This window comes from Hylobates moloch, unplaced genomic scaffold (assembly GCF_009828535.3).
Source record: "Hylobates moloch isolate HMO894 unplaced genomic scaffold, HMol_V3 SCAFFOLD_45, whole genome shotgun sequence".
NCBI lineage: Eukaryota > Metazoa > Chordata > Mammalia > Primates > Hylobatidae > Hylobates > Hylobates moloch.
The window spans coordinates 1,209,860-1,219,599 of NW_026652320.1; the positions used below are offsets into that span (position 1 = coordinate 1,209,860).

Consider the following 9,740-nt stretch of genomic DNA (forward strand, 5'->3'; position numbering starts at 1 on the left):
GTCTCAAAAAAAAAAAAAAAGGTGGGGGGGATCATTTTAGATTATTCCTTTGTTACCAAGTCATATTGATTCTTCCCTAAAAATGTCTTTGTGCCTTTAATGCTCCCCTTCTCACTGCTGTTGCTCTGATTGGCTAGCGCTCTGAAAGTATTCCAGTGTCAAAAGTTTGGACCACTGCTTTACTTTAATTATAGTATTTTATCTTGCTTAGCTTGCTGCAGAACACCTAACTTAGATCCCTTACTCCAGTCTGTCTTCTTTTTGGTCCTGCTTTTAAACTTCTTATTAATCCACTGCAATTTGTTCCTACCTAGCTTTGTAAGAAGCTACTCTTGCTAGGGCCATAAAAGACATCAAAGATCTGTTAGTGATCAATTCCAGTAGACATCTTCACTCCTTATCTTACTGGACCTTTCAGACAACACTCTCTCCTCAAAACTCCCTCTTCTAATAGTTTCCAAACCTTCACTTACTCTTAACTTTCTTCTTTACTTTTAATTGTACTTTCATCTACATCTTTTTCCTGTGACTTTTTCTTCTCTTTACTGCATAAATATTAGTGATCTTCAAGATTTTATCCTTGGCTTTCTTATCTTCTAATTTTCACTTGCATGATATTTTACTACCCCCAAATGTATGCAACTCACTAGGCTATAAACTCCATGAAAACAAAGCCTGGGTCAGTCTTGGCAATGCCTAGCACATTGTCAGCACATTTCCTGGCACAATATTCCAATCACTTTTTCTTGGGACATTTCCTATGCCCCCAAACCCAAGACCCATAGTTGCACGGCTTCCTAGCCACGTGACCTTAGGTAAGTTAAGGCACGTGTGCCACAGTTTCCTAATCTTTACAATGGGGAAAATAGTGGTATCTACTTCAGAGTGTTGCTATAAGAGTCAAATAAATTAACAGATGTAAAGCACTAAGAACAGTGCATAGCATACAATTACTATTATAAAATATTTTAGATGTTGTTATTATTACATATCCAACCCTTACTAGTCATCTCCTACCTGAAATTAAACAGCCATACTCCGTAACATGTCCCAAACTGAAAAACCCCTGCATCAACCTACCCAAACCTTCTCTTCCTCCTAAATTCCCTATTTTGGTTAACGGCAACACCATCCACTCAATTACCTAAACTCCCATCCCAGTAGATAGATCATCAACTCATCTTTATTCTCCATTGTATGAAGTCCCTCTACCTACCTTTACTGCCACTGCCCAAGCCTTGGTTTTCCTGTCTCACATACCCACTGCCTGACCTCCTGCCCACCGCTTCCCCACCTGCCAGTCTTTTGAAAATATAGATCCTTTTATCTGCAAGATAAAGTACAATACCTTCGGTCAGGCACAGTGGCTTACACCTGTAATCCCAGCACTTTGGGAGGCCAAGGCAGGTGGATCACCTGAGGTCGGGAGTTCGAGACCAGCCTGACCAAAATGGAGAAACCCCATCTCTGCTAAAAATACAAAATTAACCGGGCATGGTGGCGCATGCCTGTAATCCCAGCTACTCAGGAGGCTGAGGCAGGAGAATCGCTTGAACCCAGGAGGTGGAGGTTGCAGTGAGCCAGGATCGCGCCATTGCACTCCAGACTGGGCAACAAGGTGAAACTCCATCTCCATCTCAAAAAAAAAAAAAAAAAAAAAAACCTTCATATTCTAGTCTTTTTTTCCTTTCCCAGTTTCGTTTTTCCCCACTTTTTTTTTTTTTGACACATAGCAGTCTGATCACACATAGTCCAAGAATACTCAAAAAATAAATGAAATAGAATCAGATGTTTAAGATTGGTCTTCAAACATTATAGTCAGTGATGCCATGTCTGCCTTTGTGCTCTTGGATATAAAATCACATCCGCACCTCAGTGGCCACCAAACCATTCCGCATAGCTTCCTTAACTGTGAGCTGTTTGAAGCTATCAGTTTGAGTGTTACTGAGTGGTTTTTTTGTTGTTGTTTTGAGACAGAGTCTCTCTGCCACCCAGGCTGGAGTGCAGTGGCGCGATCTCGGCCCACTGCAACCTCTGCCTCCCGGCTTCAAGGAATTCTCCTGCCTCAGGTTCCCGAGTAGCTGAGATTACAGGCACGTGCCAGCATGCCCGGCTAATTTTTCTATTTTTTTTTAAGTAGAGACGAGGTTTCACCATGTTGCCTAGGCTGGTCTCAAGCTCCTGACCTCAAATAATCTGCCCCCCTCGGCCTCCCAAAGTGCTGAGATTACAGGCGTGAGCCACCATGCCCAGCTATTTTTTTTTAAAGCTCTGAATAACTAGGAATCTAAGCAGGGGTTGGAGGAACCAGCTCGACCTTGGCACAGTGCCAAAATATAGCCAACCAGGTTTTCAAATAAGTCACAGCAGTGTTCGTCGGTGGTGTTGTGGCCTTCTCGGTAAGGTTTTAGACAAACTGGGCCATGTTTCTAGGATGAAAAGTCTGCTGTCCCCAGTGGCCAGCTCTTTCTTACTTTGTCTTCTAAAAGTAGCAATTACAAAAATTACAATAACAGTAATAGCTAGCAGGTCGGGAGTTCGAGGAGTGGTAAGGTAATGGAAACTTAAATAACTTGCCCAAAATCAGAAAGCTGGTGCATGGCAGAACCAATGCCTAAAGTTAGATCTGCCTCCAGAGCACGTGCTTTAATCACAATATGCTGCTGTTCAACTGCAGTTGGTTTCCCAAACACATATCACTTTCCTCTTTGACATCTCTGCACATGTTATTCCCTCCAGGAGGAATGCTTCTCCCATTTATCCTATAAATTCTATGAAATTAGGCTCAGAGAATCCTTTCAATAATTCAATTTAAGACACTTTTTTGTTAGGATTTTACTTGCTGTATAAAAGAGGAATCAGAGAAGAAAAGGACTTTAAAAATCCACTTCTGCCTTCCTGCCTTCCCCTCCCCTCCCCTCCTCTGCCCTCCCCTCCCCTCCTTTTCTTCCCTCTGTGGCCCAGGCTGGAATCTAGTCGGCTCGCTGCAGAGTCCCTGGCTCCAGCTCCCGTGATTCTCCTGCCCCGGCCTGCGGGCTACCTGGGATTGCCGAGGCGCGCCACCACCGCTGCCTGCTTTTTCTCCTTTGGCTGGAGGCGCGGTTTCGCCTTGTTGGCGGGGCTGGTCTCCAGCTCCTGACCCCGAGTGTTCTGCCCGCCTCGGCCTCCCGAGGTGCTGGGACTGCAGACGGAGTCTCGCTCACTCGCTGCTCGGCGTTGCCCGGGCTGGAGTGAGGTGGCGTGGTCTTGGCTCGCTGCAGCCTCCGCCTCCCAGCCGCCTGCCTTGGCCTCCCAGGGTGCTGGGATTGCAGCCTCTGCCCGGCCGCCGCCCCGTCTGGGAGGTGGGGAGCGTCTCTGCCTGGCCGCCCATCGTCTGGGATGTGAGGAGCGCCTCTGCCCGGCCGCCCCGTCTGGGAGTTGAGGAGCTCCTCTGCCCAGCCGCCACCCCGTCTTGGAACTGAGGAGCGTCTCTGACTGGCCGCCCATCGTCTGGGATGTGAGGAGCGCCTCTGCGCGGCCGCCACCCCGGTTGGGAAGTGAGGAGCGCCTCTGCCCGGCCGCCCCGTCTGGGAAGTAAGGAGCGCCTCTGCCTGGCCGCCCCTTCTGGGAAGAAGTGAGGAGCACCTCTGCCCTGCCGCCCCGTCTGGGATGTGAGGAGCGCCTCTGCCCGGCCACCCATGGTCTGGGAAGTGAGGAGCGCCTCTGCCCGGCCGCCCATTGTCTGGGAAGTGAGGAGCGCCTCTGCCCGGCCGCCCCGTCTGGGATGTGAGGAGCGCTTCTGCCCAGCCACACATCGTCTGGGAAGTGAGGAGCGCCTCTGCCCGGCCGCCCCGTCTGGGAAGAAGTGAGGAGCGCCTCTGCCCGGCCGCCCGGTCTGGGAAGAAGTGAGGAGCGCCTCTGCCTGGCCACCCCTTCTAGGAAGTGAGGAGCGCGTCTGCCCGACCGCCCCGTCTGGGAGGTCTACCACGGAGGCCAGAAGCAATGTGGGGGCTGGACGTGGTGGCTCACGCCTGTAGTCCCAGCACTCTGGGAGGCCGAGGCGGGTTGATCACTTGAGGCTAGGAGTTCGAGACCAGCCTGGCCAACGTGGCGAAACATATGAAAAATACAATAGACAAACCAACCAACTCAGTGACAACAAAACAGGTCTACCCTGGAGTCATACTCTAATTTTTTCTATTTTCCTCCCTTTCTCATCTTTTATCCCACTTTCTTTTTCTTCCTCTTCCTTCTTCTTTGTCAAATAGAGGATTGAGTTATTATCATTGATCCATACAAAGTCCCTCTCTCATTTATTTTCTTTAATTCCCACTCCCCATTTCTATTCCCCGTCTTCCCTTGTGCAACCTTCCTAATATGTTTGATATGCATCTTTTTGTTTGTATGTATTTTTAGAAAATGTTTATTGTTTTGTGTGCAAAAAAAATTAATAAAAATAAATAAATAAATAAAAATCCACTTCTGGGCCTGGGCACGGGGGCTCATGCCTGTGAACTCAGCGCTTTGGGAGGCCTGGACAGGAGGATTTCTTGAGTCCAGGAGTTCAACACCAGCCTGGGCAATATAACAACACCCTGTCTTCTTTTTCTTTTTCTTTCTTTTTTTTTTTTTCCTAAGAGATGGAGTCTTGCTCTGTAGTCCAGGCTGGAGTGCAGTGGCGTGATCTCGGCTCGTTGCAACCTCTGCCTCCCAGGTTCTAGCAATTCCCCTGCCTCAGCCTCCCACGTAGCTGGAATTATAGGCACACGCTGCCACGCCCGGCTAATTTTTTGTATTCTAGTAGAGAAGGGGTTTCATCGTGTTGCCCAGGCTGGTCTCGAACTCCTGAGCTCAGGCTATCCACCCGCCTCGGCCTCCCAAAGTGCTAGGATTACAGGCATGAGCCACTGTGCCTGGACTTTTTTGTTTGTTTGTTTGAGACAGAGTCTCAGTCACCCAGGCTGGAGCGCAGTGGTGAAATCTCAGCTCAAGGCAACCTCTGCCTCCTGGGTTCAAGCAATTCTCATGCCTCAGCTATCCAAGGAGCTGGGGTTACAAGCATGCACCACCATTCCTGGCTAACTTTTTTATTTTTAGTAGAGACAGGGTTTCACCATGTTGGCCAGGCTGGTCTTGAACTCCTGGCCTCAGGTAATTTGCCCGCCTCAACCTCTCAAAGTGCTGGGATTACAAGCATGAGCCACCGTGCTTGACCAACGAGATCCTGTCTCTACAAAAAATAAAACAATTAGTTGAGCATGGTGGCACATGCCTGTAGTCCCAGCTACTTGGGAGGCTGAGGTGGGAGGATCACTAGAGCACAGGAGGTTGAGACTGCAGTGAGCTGTGATCACACCAGTTTATTCCAGCCTGGGCAATAGAGTGAGATCTTGTCTCACAATTTTTAAAAAAATCCAAGTCCAGGGAAAAGAGAACAGTGAAATATGGTATTTATAACTTACAGCAATTAGAACGCATTCCCTTAAAATGTAAAGGAATAGATATTGTTAAATATATGGCTCAGGCTTCTTCCCTTCTGTAAAATTTTAAACTTCTCCTCTGGACAAAACTTAATGTCTACGATTTACATAATTCTAATGTAGCTTTATCAAACTGTATTGTATTTTTTAAAATATCATCCCTATTCTATTTTTTTTTAAGACAGGGTCTTGCTCTGTCATCCAGGCTGGAGTACAGTGGGACTCACCACAGCCTCAAACTCCTGGGCTTAAGTGATCCTCCTGCTTCATTCTCCTAAGTAGCTGGGACTATAGGTATTAGGTATGCACTGCCATGCTCGGCTATTTTTGTTGTTGTTGTTTTTTGTACAGACAGGATTTCTTTATGTTGTCCAGGCTGGTCTTGAACTCCTAGGCTCAAGTGATCCTCCCTCCTCAGCCTCCCAAAGTGCTGGGAGTATAGGCATGAGCCACTGTGCCTGGTCAAAAATTTTTTTCTCAATTATTCTTCAATATTAAATAATTGTAAAGTTTCATGGTTAAACCAAGATTCTAGAATTTCTGTGGAAACTGAAAGGTCAAGCCGACCTAGATTCTTGCACAGAATCAATTGGCAGAAACTGAGTAGAGGCTGCCCTCTTTGGACTGGGTTTGTCTAATCTAACCCCACCCCAGTTATCCCTGTCAGTATTTGAGTTTATGACCTGTTTTAAAAACTAGACCAAGTTCAAAATGGTCCTTGAAGTTTTTTCCTAGATCCCCCTTGCCATAGTAATCTCAATCACATTTTAGTCTGAAACACCTACTATTTATATCTCTCATCTGCAATTAACCATGTGTTACTTTCTGGAAATTCTATTATCCCAGTGTTAAAGACAGCAGAGACAGGAAAGTTTTGAGGGAAAGCAGAGGGCACCCCACAACCTTACAGGGTGGCAATGATGATAATCATTCATTCATTTGACAAGTATTTATTTTGTTCCTACTATGGGGATTTCCAGATTACCAAAACAAAACAAAACATGATCCTGACATGGTACCACGCACCTTGGTAAGAAATTTATATACATGATTCCATTTACTCTTTGTAACAATGCTATGAAATAGATATATCTCATTTAACAGATGAGGAAACAGGCAGACCAGGCTTCTAGCCGAAGTTTGTTTGACTCCAAATCTTGTAGTCTGGTCTTTTGAATTACTGGGTAAATCCATCCTTATTATCATTGCCATGGTCCAGAATCTACCTGTTAGCTTTCAAGGCCCAGAAGCTAGATTTTTCTCAGTGCAACCTGATTTGATCAACTGACAAGGACTAATTTATACGAGCTAAACTCTTAAGGGACTTAGGTCTTAAAATGTCACCTCATAATTTTATGAGTTAGCTATTCATGTTAGCAAGTCAATGCATTATTTCTTATCAATAGTTGAGAAGCTAAAGCATAATTCAAAGTGGCTTAGTAAGCAAGGCATCACTGAAGAAAAAATTAACTGAATGATTTTGCTGGCTAATTCATCCAACTATTCAACTTACTATGCCGCAATAGAATCTATCGAGGGAATAAATAGGTACCAGACCATCCACATGTTCAGGGGACCTCCACAATAGATGGTGATCAAAGCATACTTCAGCAAACCCTTATGCTGTGGGATATTCTCTGGACTCCATGCAGACCACCATCTCCCTTCCTGTTATTATATGCTTTCTTTGGGAATAATATAATTGACTAGACCACTTTTTTTTGCATTTATTCAGACTTTGATTCTATTTCCAGCCTTACTCTCACTTTTTTGGACACTGAACGAATCATATCTTCTAAGGTAACTGTTACAAACAGCTAAGCCGGCCGGGCGCAGTGGCTCATGCCCGTAATCCCAACACTTTGGGAGGCCGAGGCAGGTGGATCACCCGAGGTCAGGAGTTCCAGACCAGCCTGGCCAACATGGTGAAACCCCGTTTCTACTAAAAATACAAAATTAGGCCGGGCACAGTGGCTCATGCGTGTAATCCCAGCACTTTGGGAGGCCAAGGCAGGTGGATCACGAGGTCAGGAGTTCGAGACCAACCTGGCCAATATGGTCAAACCCCGTCTCTACTAAAAATATAAAAAATTAGGCCAGGCACAGTGACTCATGCCTGTAATACTAGCACTTTGGGAGGCCGAGATGGGCAGATTGCCTGAGCTCAGGAGTTCGAGACCAGCTTGGGCAACATGGTGAAACCCCGTCCCTACTAAAATACAAAAAAAAAAAAAAAAAAAAATTAGCCGGGTGTAGTGGCAGGTGCCTGTGGTCCCAGCTACTTAGGAGGCTGAGGCAGGAGAATTGCTTGGATGTGGGAGGCGGAGGTTGCAGTGAGTCAAGTTCGTGCCACTGCCCTCCAGCCTAGGCAATAAAAGCGACACTCATCTAAAAAAAAAAAAAAATAGCTAAGCTGATTCATTCTGTTGATTTAGTTAATTATCATCTTACTGAGAAGCACTCCATACTACCCCTTAAGCAATGTCTATAGGGGTCATATTTTTATTTTACTTGTAGATACTTACGTTTTGTCTTCCTAACCACATTGTGACCAACTTGAGGGCAGTGGCAATAATAATATATTTGAAAATATCTTTATAATTTATAAACTCTTTATTATAAGTTCCATTTCTTCACAGTACCACATAGCAAAATTATCCAAGCTATTTTCCTCCTGGTTTTTTTGTTTGTTTCTTTGTTTGTTTTTTTAATAGGAACCGCTCAGACTGCATCCTTTCCCTCTTAATCTCCCAAAGGAAGAGAAAAACAACCATCAATGGCAAATGGCAGTTGCAGCGAAGCAACACCAGGACCCGGCTTCACGCTCAGGAGAGAACGCTGTGCCTCCTCCTTGTGGTTTCTGGTGTTCTACGCATTCAGAGAAACTTCTCTAGTAACGAACTATAGAAATGATCCCTGAAAGCATAGTCTTCCTTTTCTTTTACAAAATGTGAAAACTGAAGAGAGGTAAATTTATGAATTTAATTTTACCCAAGCTTGTAAAATTAGTCAGTGGCAGGACCAGGTTCTTGTGGTCTCCATTCATCACACTTTCGGCTACATTGGGTTGCCTCCATGTGACCTTGCTTCATATTCTCTTTTGTGCCCCAAAGCACCACATCTAGATAGTCAGTGAAAATTATGGAGGTTCATTATTATGATTATAAACCAAATGGGTCAGAATTCTTACTGTATGCATACTAACAATTGACAACTATACTTCTCAACAATGCAAGTAGTTTTTGCCTGATATCATTCTAGGCCAGTGTTCCTCGAAGTATAGCTAGTGAAATACCTGCATTAGAGTTACTTAGGATGTTTATCAAAACCACAGAGTCCCCAGCCTGGGCAACACAGAGAGAACTCATCTCTACAGATAATTTAAAAATTAGACAGGTGTGGTGGCACACCCTTGTGGTCTCAGCTACTCTGGAGGCTGAGGAGGGAGAATCATTTAAATTCAGGAGGTCAAGACTGCAGTGAGCCCTGATAGCACCACTGCACTCCAGCCTGGGCAACACAGTGAGACCCCATCTCAAAAAAAAAAAAAAAACCCTGCAGATTACTGAGCTTTTCTCCAGTTCTGATGAATGGAGTTCCTGGGGATAGAGCCCAGAAACCCATTTTAATAGATTTCCCACATGAGAGTTAATTACACTAATTTGACAACCACTGTTTTAAACAAATACAGTAAGAGATATAGTGAAAATAAAAGACCAGGTACTTCTGGAAAGTCAGTGTCAACATATAAAAATAGTAGAAAAGAGGATATATTTCCTCAATTCTAAGATACCCTCAATTGTAAGATACACCATTGATTTAATAGCAGCTTTTGAAGAAAAGAGTGGTTTACTAGTTTTTCTAAAAAAATGGGAATGTTTAGGTTTTGTTTTAAGAAAGCAAAATTAGGCCAGGCGTGGTGTAATTCCAACACTTTAGGAGGCTGAGGGGGGAGGATCTTTTGGGGCCAGGAGTTTGAGACCAGCCTGGGAAACATAGCAAGATCCCATTCTCTTTAGCCAAGTGAGGTAGTACATGCCTATAGTCCTGCTACTCAGGAGGCTGAGGTGAGAGGATTGCTTCACCCAGGAGTTCAAGGCTGTAGTGAGCTACGATTGTGCCACTGCACTCCAGCCTGGGCGAAAGAGTGAAACCTTATCTCAAAAAAAAAAAAAATTAAATTTCAAAATAGGACTTCTTGAATGTGAGAAAAATAAAACAGAACCACTTGACTGAGAGAATGATATTATTATTATTATTTTTTTTTTTTTTTTTTTTTTT

At 44.7% G+C, this 9,740-nt stretch overlaps 1 long non-coding RNA gene and 1 other non-coding gene across 4 annotated transcripts in view; one reads left to right on the forward strand and one right to left on the reverse strand.

Annotated features, from left to right (window-relative positions):
• The first annotated feature begins 2,952 nt into the window (after positions 1 to 2,952).
• LOC131382543 (uncharacterized) overlaps positions 2,953 to 9,740 on the forward strand; it is a 14,780-nt gene continuing 7,992 nt past the window's right edge. For 2 of the 3 annotated variants that reach the window (XR_009212095.1, XR_009212097.1), the window contains exons 1-2: positions 2,953 to 4,146; positions 8,174 to 8,426. This is a non-coding gene — a long non-coding RNA (uncharacterized LOC131382543). Of the gene's footprint in view, positions 4,147 to 7,987; positions 8,427 to 9,740 lie in introns of those variants that run through there. The other variant, XR_009212096.1, reaches the window with a different exon arrangement.
• On the reverse strand, positions 8,176 to 8,391 carry LOC116463634 (small nucleolar RNA U3). The gene has a single exon (XR_004246740.1). It is a non-coding gene; the product is annotated as a small nucleolar RNA U3 (small nucleolar RNA).